Genomic DNA, 21078 nt, shown 5'->3' on the forward strand with positions numbered 1-21078 from the left:
ATACTTAATAAAATTTGTTTTGTTTTCTAAATATTTTTGCTTAGCCTTCTGAAGTACTACCTTTGAGAACATTGAAGCGAAGAAAAATCACGTAACTTGGTCTTTTCTACAATATTGTAAACTCTTTGAGGATATGATGAAAGTCTATATCCTCGAGATACATAGCATTATGGCATGTCCTGTGTAGATATACATTAAATAAATTATAAAGTGTTAATAAAAATGACTACACATTGTTAGAGAGAAAAGCACACCATATTGTATTTGGACTTCCTTTCACTAACTTACTTCAGTTCAACAAATATGGACTTTTATCCATGAATATAAAAAATGACATCAAATTTTACTTTTAAATTACCTAATCACATAAATTTGTATGAAATTCACAAAAATAGAAAAATTAAAACCATTAATTCATTATACAGAAAATTATTCTGGTGTCTTCCAAATATTTTACTCAATTATTAACTAAGCAGTAAAATTCTAAAATGAAAGACTATGAGAATGCCCAAGAAAATATTATACTTAATCCATCTTATATTTGCAAGATTTCTAAAAGTCATTTTATTATAATATTCTTACAGAAGTCAAAAAGGCTTAACAGTAAAAATCATTATGGTGAATTTTACTTAAGATAATCAACATTTTGGCTTTAATTACCTGAACATAAGTGGAGAAAGAGAACATGTAAATTAAGAAGCCATTACATCTCTCTGGACAAAGAGCACAGAGTCCTTGCTCTAGGGTTTTCGTTGTATGCTTTCCTCATTTGTCATGAAGTAAATGGCTTTAAGATAGCATCTTGTTCAGTTTCCTATGGCAGGCTACCTAGGTTGGCAGGAAGAATTGTCTGAACGCTCTCGTTAAAAAGAGGAGTTCTTAACCACGTGAAACTGCTTTCACCAGGCCATCAGAAGGCTCCCTTTTGAAATCAATTGAAATAGTTGATCTATTTTTCCTAAAAAGTCTGTATTCCCCTGGGTGAAATGTTCAGTGGGAAGAAAGTGAGCGAGTTTAATTATTCAACTAGGTAGGACTCAGACTAGAATTTGAATTAACCTGGTTGAGATAATACTGTCTCCTTTTGTATTCAATCTCTTCAATATTAAGATCAGCCACACTTTATAAACAGCAAAGAGCTGAAACAAATAAAACAAATATGGTAAAAATCATGTGTAGATTTTATTTTGGTGGCTTAGTAATGACAATGACAACACTGAACATAGGCAGTTTCATAAAACGTTCTTTTCCTCATGACAATCAAGATATGAGTCTAAGCATTCTTCAGGTTCAGAGTTTGAGTTCCTGTGATGTTTGGAACCATATTAAACTTTACATCATAATAGTAGTATTTCTTCTTTCCTTTATAATCTTGATCTTCTTCTTTGCACTTTGAAATCGACAGTATCATTTCCAAGGAAATTAAAGCACAATGTTGCTGTCTGTGTTTACTTTTGTATTTTAATTTGGTTAAACTTAAATTTTGTTTTCTTGTTGTTGTCCTTAAGTGAACTAAATCAAAATGGAAGCCAAAAATCTCTTACTGAAAGTCTGTTGGAAGCTCTTGACGAATATCTAAGGAATTCAAAGTCAATTAAAAGCCCCTTCACCCTTGGGTTAATGCTGCTCATTTGAAGTGTTTTACTCATGTCGCAGAAGAGTCTTAGGGTGTACAATGACTCTCCTCATCTTTTTATTCTTCTCTTTTACCTAACTTCCACTGTCCAGCAGCATATCTCTGTTTGTTTTTCTCTAGAAGAGTGGAGCCATGCCTTTCTCTCAAACTTCCCTTATGATTACCTAAGAATGGTCCTTGTGTCAACTCTTAGTTTCCTATATTCAGATCAATAGAGAACTGTAGCTGTAACTCAAAATTCCTACTTCAATATAGGACGTCTGTGCTACTATATTCTCACTCAGTTTTGTCTAATATATTTCTATTCTGTTACATTCTGTAAAGTTTAAGGCAAAATGCCTAAAAAATTTTATTTAACTGCTGAAATGTTAATAGTTGAGGTTTAAGGATTTTATAGCTAAATAGCCTAGCTTAAAGCAGTTTAAAGATAACAGTTTTCCTAAATATACAAAGCACTTTGAAGCAGACTAGCATCTTGAAACATTCTAAGATACTATTTTGTAATTATGTGGCATGTGATTCTTTCTAATGAAGGAGTAGAAAAGAGGATGTATATTCTTGTCAATGAACTGCAAGGGTATAATTCAGACGCTAATAGAGAAATTGCAAACATTCTCAGTATTCCTGCTTTTACATTTTTTTGTTAAATGATAAGATCATTCATGGAGCTAGTAATTTCTGTAAAGAAACAACTTGCTAATATGCTTATTCTGTTGAAAAATACCTACCACTGATCTTAAAAATAATGGTTTTATTTTTAGAAAATAAATTAGTTAGCAGTATTATGTTACAAATGATTTTTTTCAAATAGACTTTTATTCATTTAACTGTTATTAGATTGTTCAATATTTGTAATGATCCATAAATTGCTTCATATTTGAAATGCAGGTGATTTTAATTATATGAAATTAATAAAAGAGATAAGAAAAAGTTTTAGAATAGTTTATTTTCCCCCTTTTGCTTCTATATGTTATCTTTTGTTACCTTCTGGTTCATATTATTTTCTGATTCTTTTGTTAATAGTATCAATTTTAAAAAGTAGAAGGTGAGTGGATTCTTGAAAACTAAAGCATTGTTATCCTTGTTGACCCGTCTGTCACCAGATGCTATAAATAGTGCCAAACACATGGGAGGCAATCAATTAAAATGTCTTGAACAAATGAATGAAGGAAGAAAATTTAGGGACAAATCGCCCACAAATTCAAACTCTGTTTCCATAATTAAAATTAAGCAAGAGCAAAATAATTTTTTTACTGTATCCTTTTGGAAAAAATAATAAAAATACTGGTAAATAGGAGGTACTTAAATATCTCTTTTATTTTTTCATTAAACTGTTTATTATTCTAATAAAAATTAAGACCTTGAGCAAATATGTACCAGATGAATATCTAATCATTGACAGAAACTAGGAAACAGGTGACTTTATTCCTAATTGACAGAAAGAAACTGAAGCCCATGCTCAGTGCCTTTCTAGACATTCACCCTAGGACAAGTACCACAGGAACTGGGAGCCAGCCTTCTTAGTGGTTCTTTTCACTAAGCCAAGTATTTCCCCAAGGTGGTTCCACAGAAGATACTCAATGGAATAAATATATTTTCCCCAAGTAAAATAATCTTGAAATACTTATTCAGGTAGTAATTTTAAAGTACATCATACAGAGTAAAGTGAGTCAGAAAGAAACAAATATTGTATATTAAAGCATAGACGTGGAATCTAGAAAAATGGTACAGATAAACATATTTGCAAAACAGAAAGAGACACAATGTAGAAAAAAAATGTATGGACACCAAGGGAGGAGATGGGGTTGGGAGGAATTGGGAGATTGGGATTGATGTATATACACTACTCTGTATAAAATAGGTAGCTAATGAGAACCTACTGTATAGCACTGGATCTCAATGCTCTGTGCTGACATAAATGGGAAGGAAATCCAAAAATGAGGGGAGATATATATACATATATAGCTGAAACTAATACAACATTGTAAAACAAATGTATTCCAGTAAAAATTATTTAAAAAAATAAAGTGCATCACAGTTTGCTTTAAATGTACACTTACATGTAAATATAGAATTTTTAAAATTAAAAATTTCAAAATTATTTTTCCATGTGAACACTGGATCTGCAAAGTCAGAAAATGACATTTAAGTAAAACAAGTGAATTATTTTCAAGGCTGCCTTGTCCTTGTGTTAGTATTTGAAGTTCACAATACTGACATGATATTTTATTTATGAGAACTGATTAGGGATGTGAAAATTAATAATATGAAACTAATCTCTAGACTCTCATCTCTCTTTCAAGTATTTTCCAATATATTCAACCTTTGGAAAAAATGTTTGCATTTACATGTCCTCTGTCATTTCACATTTAATTGAAAATTACAAAGATGATGTTTACTGCCTCTGTTTTTAGAGTTGATTCATCTTTGCTGTCCCTCCTAGGGTATGCTTCCAAGTGTCAGAACAGGTGGAATAAAGTGAATCTACCCAAAATGGATATATGATAGATAGACACTGACTATGGTTAAGAAATGCACCAGGTCTCTCTACTCAGGAAATTTTTGAGTACCCAGTTTGTTACCCTTCATCGTTTATGTGAGGCATTGATATCATTCAAACCCACCACATACTTCCCAAATGGGAATTACCTGGATTGCAAATTATTCTACCATTAATTACCTTTTATTTAATGTGAATAACATCTTTTTTAACATCTTTTTTCATTATCTATAAGTAAAATGAGGAGGGTGATTATAATCAAACTTTTGTTGTATTCATTGCTGTTTTTCTGTGAAGCACCAACTCTGGGTATCATTGCTTTATGTGTTTCAAAACAATACCTTACTAACTCATCCATTCCCATGGACTCACTCTTTTAATACACTTAATGTCTATTAAAACAATGAAGAATTTTATTCTAGCACTATAATAATTTAGAGACAGGAGGAATTTGGAACTTCTTTTATAATTTAATAAAGGAACACTGAGGGATTCATAGTTCATTAATTTTTGTGGTGTATCTGCTATGAGTCAAATGGTATGCTCCATTGTGGGTTCATTCATAGGCCATTTTGATGGAAAATCAAAAACATGGAGATCCCTCCACAACATAAATACATAAATGTATCAGTTAAGTCAGGTCAGATGTATACCCTAAAGTGTATGAATAAACCAATGAATAAACCAAAATCATATTTTCCTCAGTTGATTTTTTCTTACCTCATACACTTAGACACAAAGATCTCAGTAAGTCTTACTAAATTGTCATACAAAGTTCTCAGGATGATAAATAATAGAATCTAATATTCAACCATGCATTGGGGAAGGAAAGTTTACCATCCTGTCTTTTAATAAGTGTCCTTAAAAAAGTAAAGTGCATACTATACATAAAATAGATAACCAACAAGGACCTACTGTATAGCACAGGGAAGGATACTCAGTATTTTGTAATAAGGGAAAAGAATTTGAAAAAGAATATATGTATATGTATAACTGAATCATTTTGCTGTATAGTTGAAACTAACACAACATTGTAAATTAAATATACCTCAATTTTAAAATGCTAACAAAAGGAAGATATAAATTCTCAAGTAATAGACATTAAGAGCCATTTGTTAGCTATTTGCTGTTTTTCAGTTGCTCATTTGTGTCTGATTCTTTGCGAACCAGTGGACTGCAGCATGCCAGGCTTCTGTCCTTCACCAACTCTGGAAGCTTGCACAGATTTGTGTCCATTGAGTCGCTGATGCCATCCAACCATCTTGCCTTCTGTCATCCCCTTCTCCTCCTGCCTTCAATCTTTCCCAACATCAGGGTCTTTGCTAATGAGTTGGCTCTTTGAATCAGGTGGCCAAAGTATTGGAGTTCAGTTTCAGCATCCGTCCTTCCAATGAATATTCAGGGTTGATTTCATTTAGGGCTGACTGGTTTGATCTCCTTGCATTCCAAGGAACTCTCAAAAGTCTTCTCCAACACCACAGTTCAAAAACATCGATTCTTTGGCATTCAGCTTTCTATACGTATGGTCCAAATCTCATATCCATTCATGACTACTGGAAATACTATAGCTTTGACCATACAGACCTTTGTCAGCAAAGTAACGTCCCTGGCTTTTTAATATGTTGTCTAGGTTGGTCATAGCTTTTCTTCCAAGAAACAAGCGTCTTTTAATTTCATGGCCGCAGACACCATCTACAGTGATTTTGGAGCACAAAATATAAAGTCTGTCACTGTTTCTATTGTTTCCCCATCTATTTGTCATGAATGTTGAATTTTAAGCCAACTTTTTCACTCTCCTCTTTCCCTTTCATCAAGAGGCTCTTAAGTTCCTCTTCGCTTCCTGCCATAAGGGTGGTGTCATCTGCATATCTGAAGTTATTAATATTTCTCCCAGCAATCTTGATTCCAGCTTGTGCTTCATCCAGCATGGCATTTTGCATGATGTGCTCTGCATGTGAGTTAAATAAGCAGGGTGACAATATACAGCCTTGACGTACTCCTTTTTCTATTTGGAACCAGTCTGTTGTTCCATGTCCAGTTCTAACTGTTGCTTCTTGACCTGCATACAGGTTTCTCTGAAGGCAGGTAAAGTGGTCTGGTATTTCTATCTCGTGAAGAATTTTCCACAGTTTGTTATGATCCACTCAGTCAAAGGTGTTAGTGTAGTCAATGAAGCAGAGGTAGATGATTTTCTGGAATTCTTTTGTGTTTTCTGTGACCCAGCAGATGTTTCCTATTTGATCTCTGGTTTCTCTGCCTTTTCTAAATCCAGATTGAATATCTGGAAGTTCACGGTTCATGTACTGTTGAAGCCTGGCTTGGAGAATTTTGAGCATTACTTTGCTAGCAGGTGAAATGAGTGCAATTGTGCAGTAGTTTGAACATTCTTTGGCATTGCCTTTCTTTGGAATGAAAACTGACCTTCTCCAGTCCTGTGGCCATTGCTGAGTTTTCCAAATTTGCTGGCATATTGAGTGCAGCACTTTCACAGCATCTTGTGCTTCTTTTAGGTCCATACCATTTATGTCATTTTTTGTGTGTCCATCTTCACATGAAATGTTCCGTTGGTATCTCTAATTTTCTTGTAGAGATCTCTAGTCTTTCCCATTCCATTGTTTTCCTCTATTTCTTTGATCATTTAGGAAGTCTACCTTATCTCTCCTTGCCATTCTTTGGAACTCTGCATTCAGATGGGTATATCTTTCTTTTTATTCTTTGCCTTTCACTTCACCTCTTTTATCAGCTATCTGTAAGTCCTCCTCAGATAACCATTTTGCCCTTTTGTATTTCTTTTTTTGAAGATGGTTTTGATCACTTCCTCCTGTACAATGTTCGGAACCTCCATTCATAATTCTTCAGGCACTCTATCAGATCTGACCCCTTGAATCTATTTGTTACTTCTACTGTTTACTGTTATAGTCTCCTTTTTGCAAATCTTAAAATGTGGTTAGTATTAACCTTTAGTAATAATTTTTCTTATCATGATTTGAATGATGAATGTAAAGCTCAAAATTAGCATCTTGAAATTCTCCACAGGATAAAAATTTAGTTTATTGGTAAATATTTAATGATACCTGAATTAACATTTTTGTTTGAGTATAATACTAAGAAATTAGCTCTTTATTGATTTACTTTTATTTTGGAGGATGTGAAGAATTGAATTCATCACAGTTTCTTTGATCTATTTCTAAGGCTGATGTGCATAGGCAAGAAAATTTTTTCAAGGATACACAGTCTGAATTATATGTTGGAAAAGGAAGGTCTATGTAAAACCAGCTTTTTGTGGCTTAATTCTCTAAGTGTTCCATGCACTTCTAAAAGAGAAAGTTGTTTTAACATTTAATTGATAATATGATCTATTGGTATCCTTTAAAAGCTAATTCCTATATTGTAATGGAAATATATATTTGAGATTTTGAATCAGCTACTCCTTCATTAAATTAAGAAACCATTATTTTAAATATGATCTTTATTTATTATTTTTTAAATGCTAAATCCATATTTGAAATAAAAATTATAATTTTGGTATTACTTATTTAGACCTATGCTTCAAATTAGCCTTTTTTCTTCCACTAGTGCTTAAGGAAATTAAATGATGTATCATTACATAAATTGGTACATAGCATTGCCTTGTGCTGAAAAACATAGATTAACAAAAAAATTCTTTTGAAGACTTTGGGAGAAATAGAATAAATAGAAATCTGATACAATATTAAGACCTAAAGACAATCTATGTAATTATTCTGTAAATAGTCTGATTTTATTATGTAATAAATTTAAAGAAAAATCCATAAATAATTAAGAGAAAGATGATATGTATTGAAAAATAATATAAATTGTGCAGGAAAAATAACTATGGTCAGCTTTATAGAGGTGAATTACTGGTCTACAAGGAGAAGGTCCAAATAAAATATACTTCAACTTAAACAAAGCACTTGATGATCCTCAAAATTATTAAGCTGTTGTTTTGAGTACTAACACTATTATCTATATTGAAAACCAAGCAAAGTATTAAGTGACACCATATCAAGTTGAGTTCCAAGCTCAAAGTTTCATTTGTATAAATACCTTTATTTAAATTCTACTCAGAGTAAATTATAAATATGCTTACCTTAAGGACCCCCTGAGATATAAAAATGTTTCTTTACATCTTGAACCATCCTAATTTATTTAGGAAAGGCACAAATGCTTCTTCTCTGTATTTGGCGTTGTAAATTACACATTCCATTTTATTTACAGACCTTCATTTCTTGCAGCGTAAAATTAAGCAGATGAAGGTAAATAGAACATCTTTCAGCTTTTGATTCTGTCCTGCAAATGACTTTTCAGAGAAACATATATTAGGTGTGAGTTTAATTATCATTTAAATTGATAAAAAGCAAATTCATCTTAAAACTATTTATGGAGACTCTGTTACTGAGTCATATGGCCACCTCTAAAAGATCTTTACAAAATAGTGAAAGAATTTTACTTGTAATATTTGGAAATAAAAATTATAGCATATCTACATTTCTGGATAATTTCTGAAAGGATATTAGTTCCTTGTTCATAATGACCACAGCTATTGGCAATTAATGGCCTAATTTAAATATTTAATAACTATTGCACCATACAACAATAAAACATAAACAACCACCAAAATCCCCAATGTTACTTCAATGTCAATGATAAAAAATATTAAGACACATTGTCCATATGATCAAAATATTCGTATAAAAATACAGAATATCTCCAAATTTCATAAAGTGATTTACAATATGAAAATATACCAAAAGTACTGAAAAATCTAACATACCCTATTTTAATATTTTAAAGAAATCAAATTAAGTAACCTTAATCTTATACAGTATAAAGCAAAAACATATTTAAATAGTATAAATCTCTATAAGTAAACATGTCTCTAAAATAAACATTCACTGTTTTGATTTTTCAGTCTTTTTTTTCAACAGTACTATATAGCTTTAAATATGTATTTAATTTATAATTGTGTTCATTAAATATTTAGTGAGCTACTTTCCATTTTCAATAAGGCATTTTGTTAAATACAGTGGGTGGAACAAAGCCTATTGTCCAAAAGTGTACTTTCATGGAGAAATAGACTCCAAATCAGTAATTATAGTTGACACTTCAACAGTGCATGGGTGAGGGTCCCCCTCAACCCCTCCCCCCCTAAACTGACAGATAAATTACAGCTGGTCTTTCCTATACACGGTTCCTCTGTCTCTGTGGTTCCAGGTCCGTGGACTATTAATGGTGGATGACATTGGTAGTATGGTAGTATTTACTACCGAAAAATAGCCGTCTATAAGTGCATCAGGCCCAGGTTATTCAAGGGTCAACATTACACACTCAGTGGTGTTTTTTTAGTGGATGTTTGTGCTTTAGATGCTGTGGTAGGCTGAATAGTGACCTCTGAAGATGTCCACATCTTTAGAAATGTGGAAACTGTGAAAAGTTACTTTGTATGGCAAAGAGATTTTGCAAATGTGATTAAGGACCTTGAGATGAGGAGGTTATACCTGATTACACAGGCATCTCCAATCAAGTCACATAGTCCTTAAAAGTGGAGATGCTTTGTAGGCCATGGTCAGAGAGATATATTTTGTTAATCTGTAATAGAAAACTGATTAAGAAGCACAGGGAAAGTGGAACTTAGTTGAGCAAGTGAGGGAAAGCTTCGTGTAGAAGGACTCTATGTGAAATTTACAGATGATAAGAAATGCACTAGGTAGACAAATTGGAAGAACTGTCCATGTGTAGGCAAAAACATTGATGAAGTCATAGAGAAGTTAAAGACTGTGTTGTTGAAATTTACAGTTGTTCACAATTGGCTATTATAAAATGCAACAGTGGAATGGAGGGAGAAATAGTTTATGTCCAGAGATGTTACTTTTTATTTAAAAAAATGGAAGTAATTTTCCTATGCCTTATTGACAATTTTACCTAAAGCCTATCTGATTCAGCCTATGAAATTGTTATCTAAAACTGTCATTTTATAGTATGGCTTAAGAACAACTAGTTAGAAACAAAAACAATTTGATAGGCATCTGGATTTTTTAAAAAATAAAGTATAGTTTATTTACAGTGTTGTGTTAGTTTATGTACAGCAAATCAATTCAATTATACATATGTTTTAATTTTTAATATTCTTTTCCATTATGGTCTATTGTAGTATACTGAATATATTCAATTGCTCTCTGTGCTATATGGTAGGACTTTGCTGTTGATCCATTACATATTGTAATATCTTACATGTTTTAACCCCAACTTCCCACTTCATCACCCTCCCAACCCCCTACTTGGCACCCACAAGTCTGCTCTGTATGTCTGTAAGTCTGTGTCTCATGGATAGATTCATTTGTGTCATATTTTAGATTCCACAGGGTATCGTATAGTATTTGTATTTCTCTTTCTGACTGACTTAGTATGATAATCTCTAGTTGCTTATCATCTGATGTTTAATTAGTTTTACTAACAACCATATTCAACATATTACTCTGTGTTGTTAAAAAGACCATTTTCATCTTGAATTTACATTGCTTCAAATTAAGACATTCTATATATAGTGATTAGATCACTACTTCTTTAAAAACAAAATATCACTCTTACCCTCTACCTCTAGCTTGATTGTCAAAATATAAGACCTGCTGTTACTTTTAATTGATAATAGTAAGCATTAACAATTTTAGGGCCTTTGTGTGTCTGACAATTTATTTTATGTTCTTTGAATGTTTGTTTCACTTTGTTTTAGGTTATATTTAATCTAAGAAAAAATTTTATCTTTGTTCTGTTTCTAGTTTATAATGTCATGTTATTTGCTAATAAATTGTCACCTAAACTTTTTGTATAGAGAGGGTAATGAATTCCTTAAAGGAATTCAAGTAAATCCATTGATCTAACTTTTCAATTACTTATATATCAACTAAGCCAAATGGTTGAGACTGTGTCATTATTGCAGTCTTGGAGCTGCTGTTGGTAAATTGAAAGTAGTGATTATGATTATATGACTTGTTGAACATTTAAGAATGATGCTGTTAAAATAGAATTCAGATCTTGTCATTTCTCTATTCAAAATCCTCCCTGGTTTCCCATGGTTATCACCATAAAGGATTAGACTCTGAAGTTAGATTTCAGAAGCTGATATGCTGTGGTCCCCAAACCCTGCCCTCATCTCCCACTTAGCCATCTGTGTCCCTTCCCCTCTTATCATATTGACCTTGTACTTCCTAAGACATATGAGTCAGATCCTGCCTTTGGGCTCTATTCCCTCTGGCTGGAGTGTTCTTCACATGATAGTCACATGCTTTGCTTCCTTACTTCCTTCAGGCCTTTGACCAGGATCACATGTCTATTGACTAATGCCAGTAAGAATTTAACTGACTACTATTATCTAAGGAAATTGATATATCTAAATATTTCTTTACACCATCCCTGGATATTTCAGATTATTTCATTATTCATTCCTATATGGAATTATTCCCTTCATTTCTCTACCCATTTATGTTCACCTTACCATTATGTGCACAAATGAAGCATTCCTTGATGTCCCAAAGAGAAATTGATTGCTGCATTTCTCTATTCCCATGACTGACTTACATGCTTTTATAAGGACTTACATGTTTTATAAGGAAGAAAAGTCCAGTCAAAGCAGCTTAAATGTTAAGAGCTTGATTGATGAGGCTCAGCTTTCAGTAGAAAAACAACAACAGTTTTCATCCAAACCACAAAACATTTTTCATCATGGTCAAATGGAGAGCCATAAGTTAAAGCTACCCTCTCTTTACCTCATGGGCCCTCAGAGGCAGATAGCTCTGCTTTTCCCAAATTTCTTCAACTTTTTTCTGCAGAATAGCTTTCTCTCCTCCTGGCTTCATTGTACTTCACGCTTTGAACTGTATGTGACTTTGTCTAGACTTAGTTTTATAAGATCTTTCATTTCTGGATGAGATGAATCTAATTGTCTTAGTTTTCCAATTCCAAATTTATGGGAGGAAAAGACTGTTTGGATTATCTTCAACTAATGAATTGAATTCCCATAGAACAAGTGACCTGGGCCAAGTGTCCACCTGTGCACTCAGCTCTGACCAGCAAATGGGGTTATTTAGGAGCAAGAAGATAAAGACCACATAGGCTACCCATTCAGAGGAGGCCCTGGTGAAAGGAGAATGGGCTGGGCATATGGTGGACAATATATCTTTTTGACATTTGATGTATTTATAAGGTGTGATGTTCCACTGTTGGGCTGTGTTTATCCATAAACCTGTGAATTCAACAATTATGATTTTTTGTCTTTGTGACTCTAATATGAAAACTTTAAACATTGTCAGGATAATTAAAAGGACTTTTCTGAGTAAGCTATATTTGTGTTAGTGAAAAATCGGTACACAATGAAAATATGTAGATCAAGTATTGTGTAACAAGGTACTATGCTGGACACATACCAATGGAAAAATAGCTGGCTAACACCAGAACTATTGTGTCTAGCCATGGGTATCATGCTTGTGATGAACCGTAAGTAGTTAAAATTCAAACAGAATAGGGGGACTGGAATGCTGAAATTAATGGGCATCATATCCTGTAGCAAGAAATTTGAGAAACATACAAAAATTGTTGTCGTTCAGTCATTAAGTTGCGTCTGACTCTTTGCGACCCCATGTACTGCAGCACACCAGGCTTCCCTGTCCACCACCACCACCTGGAGTTTACTCAAACTCATGTCCATTGAGTCATTGATACCATCCAACCATCTCATCCTCTGTCACCTCCTTCTTCTCTTGCCCTCATTCTTTCTCAGAATCAAGGTCTTTTCCAATGAGTCGGCTCTCTGCATCAGGTGGCCAAAGTATTGGAGCTTCAGATTCAGCATTAGTCCTTCCAGTGAATACTCAGGACTGATTTCCTTTAGGATTGGCACAAAAACCAGGGATATAGAGTAGCTATTTTTAGTTAAAGAATCTTATTTTAATTTAAAAAATTGAAATAGAAGTAAATCTAAGTCTTCAGAATAAATGAAGTGCCTCTCAGTTCAGTCGCTCAGTCATGTCTGACTCTGCAACCCCATGGACTGAAGCACCCCAGGCTTCCCTGTCCATCATCTGGTCCTGGAGCCTACTCAGACTCATGTCCATTGAGTCAGTGATGCCATCCAACTATCTCATCCCCCCGTCGTCCCCTTCACCTCCTGCCTTCAATCTTTCCCAGCATCAGGATCTTTTCCAATGAGTCAGTTCTTCGCATCAAGTGGCCAATCTGTTGAAGCTTCAGCATCAGTCCTTCCAATGACTATTGAGGACCAACATCCTTTCGGATTGACTGGTTTGTTCTCCTTGCAGTCCCAGGGACTCTCAAGAGTCTTCTCCAACACCACAGTTCAAAAGCATCAATTCTTCAGTGCTCAACTTTCTTTATGGTCCAACTCTAACATCTATATATGACTCCTGGGAAAACCATGACTTTGACTAGATGGGCATTTGTTGGCAAAGGAAAGTCTCTGCTTTTTAATATGCTACCTAAGTTGGTCATAGCTTTTTTCCCAAGGAGCAAGCGTCTTTTAATTTCATGGCTGTAGTCACCATCTGCAGTGATTTTAGAGCAGAAGAAAATAAAGTCTGTCTCTGTTTCCATTGTTTCCTCATCTATTCGCCATGCAGTTTCTCTACCATTAGTTCCTCTTGACTTTGGAGGAACTTTCTGCCAAAGTGAAGAGAAAATAATAGCAGAAAGAAGTGCTTCTCGGGAACCTGGAAATAATGTAAATTAGATATGTACTAAAGGTATAAAAATAATATCTAACAGTATAATATGGATATTTCCAGCCTTAGCAAATTCTGACCTCCAGACTAGTAAGGTTATTAGTTGGATGAATTATGGACCTTTGTGGGTAGATAGCACAATATTTATTCTCACAATTTTGCCCTTGTTGTCATTCACTACTGAGTCATGTAAGCTGCTGCTTATCAGGATTTCAGTTACTCACAGCTTATCAGGTCTTAGTGGATGCAAAACATGCATGCGGATATCTATGTCCATCAGGAATGGGTCTGCTACAAAATGCAATTATTGGAATGTGAGTATGAAAAAGGCAGATATGGTTAAGGTCTCTAAGAATGCCCATGGTAGAGTATAGCTTGACACAGGACATTTATCTATCCAAGCCAAGTGGTTTGTGAATATCTATTAAATAGTTGGATCCATTGCATCATTAAATATTTGAATTAAATAATGAATTTCCTTTGTTCTTATTTCATGCTCAATCAACTTTTTTAAATTATAATTTGTGTTATTCTGTAGCTTGATACATGAGGACAATATGATATGTAGTGGAAATGAGGACTTAACCCACTCAATTATCCTATTCATGTTAAGTTTAAAATACTTGCATTACGTTATATTTATTTGAGTTGCCTGCGAATAACAGTCTCTGAATCCAGTCCATACCTATGTAAGTATGAGATAGCATCTCAATCCTAGTGAGTAAGATATTGGCAGCTTGTGAGGTGTATCAGCTTCTGTGCAAAGATCCTGAGGGTCATTTAAGGTCTTGTCATTATAAATAATTTCTTTCTTTCTTTCTATCTATATATTCAATGTGATACCAATCAACAAACCAAAAGACTTTTTTGTGAAATACAACACACTGATTCCATAATTTACATGGATAAAAAGTGTGACAGAATAACCAAGAAAAATTTTAAAAAGAAGTACAGTGATTATGGTCTTCTTTTGCTACATGCCCCAAAAGTTCAGTAACCTGTAATAGAAGAAACAGTGTAATATATACATGAGTAGGAAAAAATAAAGCTATGTGGAAAACAGATTCCAAAAAGAGTTTCCATCAGGAAATAGTTCATGATAGCATTGTCATTTTAAAGCAGGAAATATAGTCAACAAATGATGCTTTGCGTACTGGCTACTCATTGGTAAGTAAATAAAAACCTTTTTACACCACACACATTTGCACAATACAGCCTCATGTATAGATGAAGTCAAAAGATAAAACTAAACATATTCAAAGAGTAAGAAATAATAGTGGAAAATAATTCCAGTTATAACATTTGAGAAAGATCTTAGTAAGAATAAAAACCCAGATACCATAATGCAAGTACTTATATACTTTACAAAACTAAAGTGAAGTATTCTTTATTGCTAAAATATAACTTTGAAGAAATATTAGAAGAAATATTTCTAACAAATATAATAGGCAAATACAATAGGCATAGGGTATTATGAAACACCTATAAAACAATGAGAGAAAGATACCCAATAAAAATGTTTTAAGATTAAGAACACAAATCAGAGCACAAAAAATACAGAGATTTTCATATATAAACAGGTGTTGACCTCACAATACTCTGAAAAATGTATTTAAGCAATAATGGTTATTTTAATTTATATACTTGACCATAAACAAAGAATTATAATATCTGCTGCAAATGAAGATACAAAAAATTGGACCAGTCTTAGACTGTACAGGTAAACCATTTTGAGAGAAAATTTAGCCTTATTTTCAAATTTAATATGTCTATCCCCTTTGACGTGCATTTTCTCTCTAGGAATCTATCCAGAGTAATAGTCACAGATTACTACTAGGATGTAAGTACAAAATGTTCACTAAAGAATTGTATATCATACTGTTAAATTGATAATATACTAAGTGTCCATAAATAAGGTCATAATTGAATAAATTGTGATACATCTAAACTACAGCCTTTAAAGTCAATGGCACAGAATTATAAAAACTGGCAAGGATCAATATTGAAGCTATGAGGTCAAGGAGAAAAAAGGCAGACTCCATAAAATTTGATCCTTTTTATGTAGAACTAATGTGTGTTTATACCTGTTCAAGTACAGACAGGCTTTCCCAACTTAGGAATGATACACGGTTTTTAAAGAAGCCTGAGTGCCATAGAACCGATGCTTTGGAACTGTAGTGCTGGAGGAGCACTTGAGAGTCCCTTGGACAGCAAGGAGGTCAAACCTGTCAGTCCTAAAGGAAGTCAACCCTGAATATTCACTGGAAGAACTGATGCTGAAGCTCCAATACTTTGGCCACCTGATGAGAAGAGTCAAATCATTGGAAATGACCCTGATGCTGGGAAAGACTGAGGGCAGGAGGAGGAGTGGGCGACAGAGGATGAGATGGTTGGATGGCATCATAGACACAGTGGACATGATTTGAGCAAACTCTGGGAGATAGTGAGGGACAGGGAAGCTTGGGGTGCTGCAGTTTATGGGTTGCAAAGTGTTGGACACAGTGAGTGAGTGAACAAAAATAAATAATTTTTTCATATATTACTTGATCAAAATTACTTGATCAAAATATTACATGTTTTCTTTAGTAATTGATGTTTTTACAGAGTATTGTAGTGTATTCTCAAGCCAAAATAAGCACCAGTGAATAAAAGAGAAACAACACAGACGGTTTGTTTAGTATATAGTTGGCACTGACCACGTTCACATTGGGCCCAGATGACACTCTATCAGCAAGGCCAGGAAATGGGGGGAGGGGCAGCATCTGAAGAAACAGATGGCAGTTGATACACTTCATTTCTGTGATTCCAAATGTGAACCTCAAAATAGTTCATCTCCAAGTATTCCTTTAATCAGTCATCTACTATAATGATGTCACTCACAATGCCAGCTGTGTCTCAGGCATTCCTGCCTTGTTCACTCGTTGGATGATGACATTTCTACTAGAAGCTTAACTAGATGTCACATTTAAATATGTTCAAAGCATTTTTGTGCAAATTGGCCCTTTCATTTAGCCCATTAAACTTAGTGCCTTTTTCCAGTTCAGAGGAGAAACAAGCACTGAATTTTCTAGGCTTTCTAGCAGTGATAACAAAAACACAGTGACAATGATTGAGAAGTGTTGTGATGCACAGGAGTGCCAAGTGTTAGTAACGCTTTTGTTGCAGATAAGGTAAGAACTATTTTAATTAACTTGAGTTTAAAAGTGGATTAAATTGTTCTCCTCAAGCATTCAGCTATGATGATAAATTTGCTGTTTTTAAATTATGATTTGGGCTAATACCATTTAAATAAATCTCATAGCAATAATTCCATTGTATAATGATTTTAAAAGCTACTTATTTTTGTCTGCTTTCCTACTTCATGAAAGATGTGATATAATTCTGACAACTGAATATAGCCCACTTAGTTTATCAAAAAATACTTGTGTCCTAAAATAATTATGTTACAATGTGTTTTTTTTAAGCCAATTAATCACAGAGTTTAATAGTGTTGATTTTCCTAAGGTGAATGTATTTTTACGTTGTGATTAATTAGTGTGATTACCACTTAGCTGCCCTGATTAAATATCTGTTTAAGTATCATACTCAAAAAGTAACTTGTGTAACAATTTATAAGCCCATATATAAATTTGCCTTCTGAAACATAGGCACCAATAAGGAACTTGTATGTGTTTATAAAATAGTTATGTGTATATGTACACATAAATGTATATGTGTGTATGTATATTATATTTTCCATATTATGTGTGTATATACACATGTTTCCTTGGTGGTCCAGTTGGTGAAGAATCTACCTGCAATATAGGAGTCCTGGGTTCGATCCCTGGATTGGGAAGACTCCCTGGAGGAGGGAATGGCAACCTACTCCTGTATTCTTGCCTGGAGAATCCCCATGGACAGAGGAGCTTGGCGGGCTACAGTCCATGGGGTTCACAAATAGTCAGACATGAATGAGCGACTAAGCACACACATATACACATATATGTACATACATGTATATTACAGGCTTTCTTTGTGGCTTAGACAGTAAAGAATCTGCCTGCAAACTGGGAGATCTGGGTTTGATCTCTGGTTTGGCAATATCCCCTGGAGAAAGGAGTGACAACCCATTCCAGTATTCTTAACTGGAGAATTCCATGGACAGAGGCTACAGTCCCTACGGTCGCAAAGAGTTGGACACGACTGAGCGACTAACACTTTCACTTTTCATATATATTACTTTCTACTTTCTAACTACACACACCTACAAGTTACTAACCTGTAGCGTAAACATCTCCTGACACCACTGTTTAAATTACTTTATTACTCTGGGATAATAATTACAAAATGTTAAAGTTCAAGTTTTGTAATCCTCAATCCTCTGTGTCTGAAAACGTGCCAAAGAGCAAGTAAAACTTTTGTTTTGCTAGAAACTTCTATTATAAAGAGTTCAGGAGAAGAAAAAATATTTATTTCACAAATAATTTTCTACTTTACGCTAGTCACTGTTCAAAACATTTGGAATACATCAGAAAATAAAACAGAGAACCTCGTGCTTATGGGATTTCAATGATGAATAGAGGGTCAGTGGAAATGAACATCATAATTCAGTAAAAGAGACAGAATATCCAGTGGGAACTTATCACCTGTGGGTTGAATCAAGCTTGCCACCTGTGTTTACATGGCCTGTCAGCTAGGATTTTTGTTTTTTGTTGTTTTTTTTGGTTGTTGTTTTTTATTAACATTGTTAAATGGTTGGAAAACTTTACAAGTGAACATTCTATGACATGTGAACTTAAAATTCCTGTGTTCTTAGTTTTAATTGAAGCATTGTGATAAAATACTACAGAAGCTTTAATGAAGTACATCCATGCTTATTGATTTAAGAATTGCTTACTGCTGCTTTTGCACTGTGGTTTGAGTAGTTGAGACACAGACCGCAGGGTCTACAAAACCCAGAATACTTACTAACTAGTCCTTTGCAGCAAAATTTACTGAACCTTGTATTCTGTAACTTAGTAATATTTCAGTTTCTTACCAAAATTCACAATTAATTAGTATATCTATTGGTAGATGCACTGATTTGTAGATTTCAGTTTATTAATACATTACCTTGTTGAAATCCTCTCCATATTAAAATTCAAACATTAGGGTATTTTCTGATAGGAAGTATAAAGAGGTCCAGTGAAGTCTACCAAATGTGTCCATTCCATTAACATCTGTATTCCTGTTAGATAAATGTGGAATTCAAAGTATGATTTGCGTTAACAATTATGGAGAACATCCTATGTCAAAATGCTTTAATTGCATTCTTAAATTAAGTTCAAAGTTATCAGCTGAAATACATTTTTCTTTTCTCATTTTATAGGCAAAGACAACTGAGACACAGGAAATTTGTGCCATGTCTCTAAAGTCAGGTTGGACCTAGGGGGTGTGTGAGCCTTGAATAAGTCCTAACCACCTGACTCTCAGTCTGTCAATAGTATTATCGCTCTACCCTGGATCCCCGTCTAAGTCATATATTACAGACTGTATTGGTTTTCTGGCTCCTCAACTCTGCTTAGCAATCAAGCAGAAACACTGAAATTTAAGTATTATCAGCAATTTGGGTTGAAATAGTTCAAATTGCCATCTAAGTCTAGAATAAGTGAATAAATCAAGTTTATTTTATTGGCCAGACATGGTAAACAGGCATGCTCCCTATTTAATGATTTCAATTCTGCTTTTATCACAAAACAACATGGATACTTGATAAAGCCTAAACCCCATCTAAGCATCTTTCATGTTTATTTGTGAGTAGCAGTTATTTTCTATTCTTTGGTGAGAACTAAATTTGTGCATGAGTTGGTGGGATGAATGGTGGGACAGACGAGAGCTTGTAAGATTGATCAAGAGGAAAGATCAAGGTTAGGTGGAACAGGACTGATTTTATCATAGACTGCAGCAATGATAACCACAATTAACAGTGAGCTACTGGCTCAAGTAAAAATAGAGAATTCAGATGAATAGGCTGAGCAAATGTCAAGGTATAAAATAAGCCTACCTAGTTCATAAAGGTTTACCTGGACAAGGATGGGATCAAAAAGGAGGCCAAGGTTTATATGAGAATTTAAATAGGAGATGGGGACTGTGGGCTCCTCATTTTTACGAAGTTTTAAATATGTTTCCCATCACTTGTGGATTCTAGCTGAAGATGGGATCATAATCTACTAAGATTTTACATTTTTTGACCTTTTCCTGGTCTCTCTAACTCTATTTTTAATTTTCTATCTTACATAAGTTGTTCATAGAAACTAAATCAAATTACTGTGAAGTGACTCGGGGGTCAGTGACTCATTAATTCAAAATATATCCAGAGTTCTCTTTCTCAGATCAGATACAGTGCTAGTTCTTAGAATCTGCTAACATAGACCACCACAGTCTCTCTCCGTTTTAAGTTTACTTTTTTTAATTGCAAGAACACATAGTAAACTACTTATTACATAACTTATTATCCAGTTAAAGGTATTAAAAATGTTATGAAGGAGAAGTACAGGGTACTTTGAAAGCTTATGAAAGAACAGAATGAGTCAGGCTAGAGTTTTGAAGATGCAGTTTTTAAGCTTGGAAATTAAAGATAAGTAGGGGTTTCTCTAAATAAGGCTGGAATGTGGCAGAAGAAAGAATATTTGCACAAAGCCCGAAGCTGAGAGAGGAGGAATGCATCTCTTTAAAGAACAGAACTGAAAAGGAGTGGAGTCAGTAATGCAGAGTATGAGCTGGGGTGGGAGGGGAGATGCAGAAGGTAAAACTAAAGGACCCAGGTGGGGCGAGGGGGAAGTCATGAATGCACTTTAATAAAGGCAATCCCAAAGAATGCTGAGACTACCGTACAATTGCACTCACCTCACACGCTAGTAAAGTAATGCTCAAAATTCTCCAACCCAGGCTTCAGCAATATGTGAACCATGAACTTCCAGATGGTCAAGCTGGTTTTAGAAAAGGCAGAGGAACCAGAGATCAAATTGCCAACATCCACTGGATCATCAAAAAAGCAAGAGAGTTCCAGAAAAATATCTCTTTCTGCTTTATTGACTATGCCAAAGCCTTTGACTGTGTGGATCACAAGAAACTGTGGAAAATTCTTCAAGAGATGGGAATACCAGACCACCTGACCCACCTCTTGAGAAACCTATATGCAGGTAAGGAAGCAACAGTTAGAACTGGACATG

The 21078-nt window shown here is 34.3% G+C and overlaps 1 long non-coding RNA gene across 2 annotated transcripts in view; it reads right to left on the minus strand.

Moving 5' to 3' along the window:
* The window catches only part of LOC136144435 (uncharacterized), a 55929-nt gene that overhangs the window by 13144 nt on the left and 21707 nt on the right, over positions 1-21078 (minus strand). Inside the window, exons 2-4 of one of the 2 annotated variants that reach the window (XR_010658544.1) lie at positions 20753-20835; positions 18980-19094; positions 8248-8457 (exon numbers count right to left, since the gene is read on the minus strand). This is a non-coding gene — a long non-coding RNA (uncharacterized lncRNA). Of the gene's footprint in view, positions 1-8247; positions 8458-10366; positions 13877-18979; positions 19095-20752; positions 20836-21078 lie in introns of those variants that run through there. The other variant, XR_010658545.1, reaches the window with a different exon arrangement.

The sequence above is a fragment of the Muntiacus reevesi genome, chromosome 11 (genome assembly GCF_963930625.1).
Source record: "Muntiacus reevesi chromosome 11, mMunRee1.1, whole genome shotgun sequence".
NCBI classification, from domain to species: domain Eukaryota; kingdom Metazoa; phylum Chordata; class Mammalia; order Artiodactyla; family Cervidae; genus Muntiacus; species Muntiacus reevesi.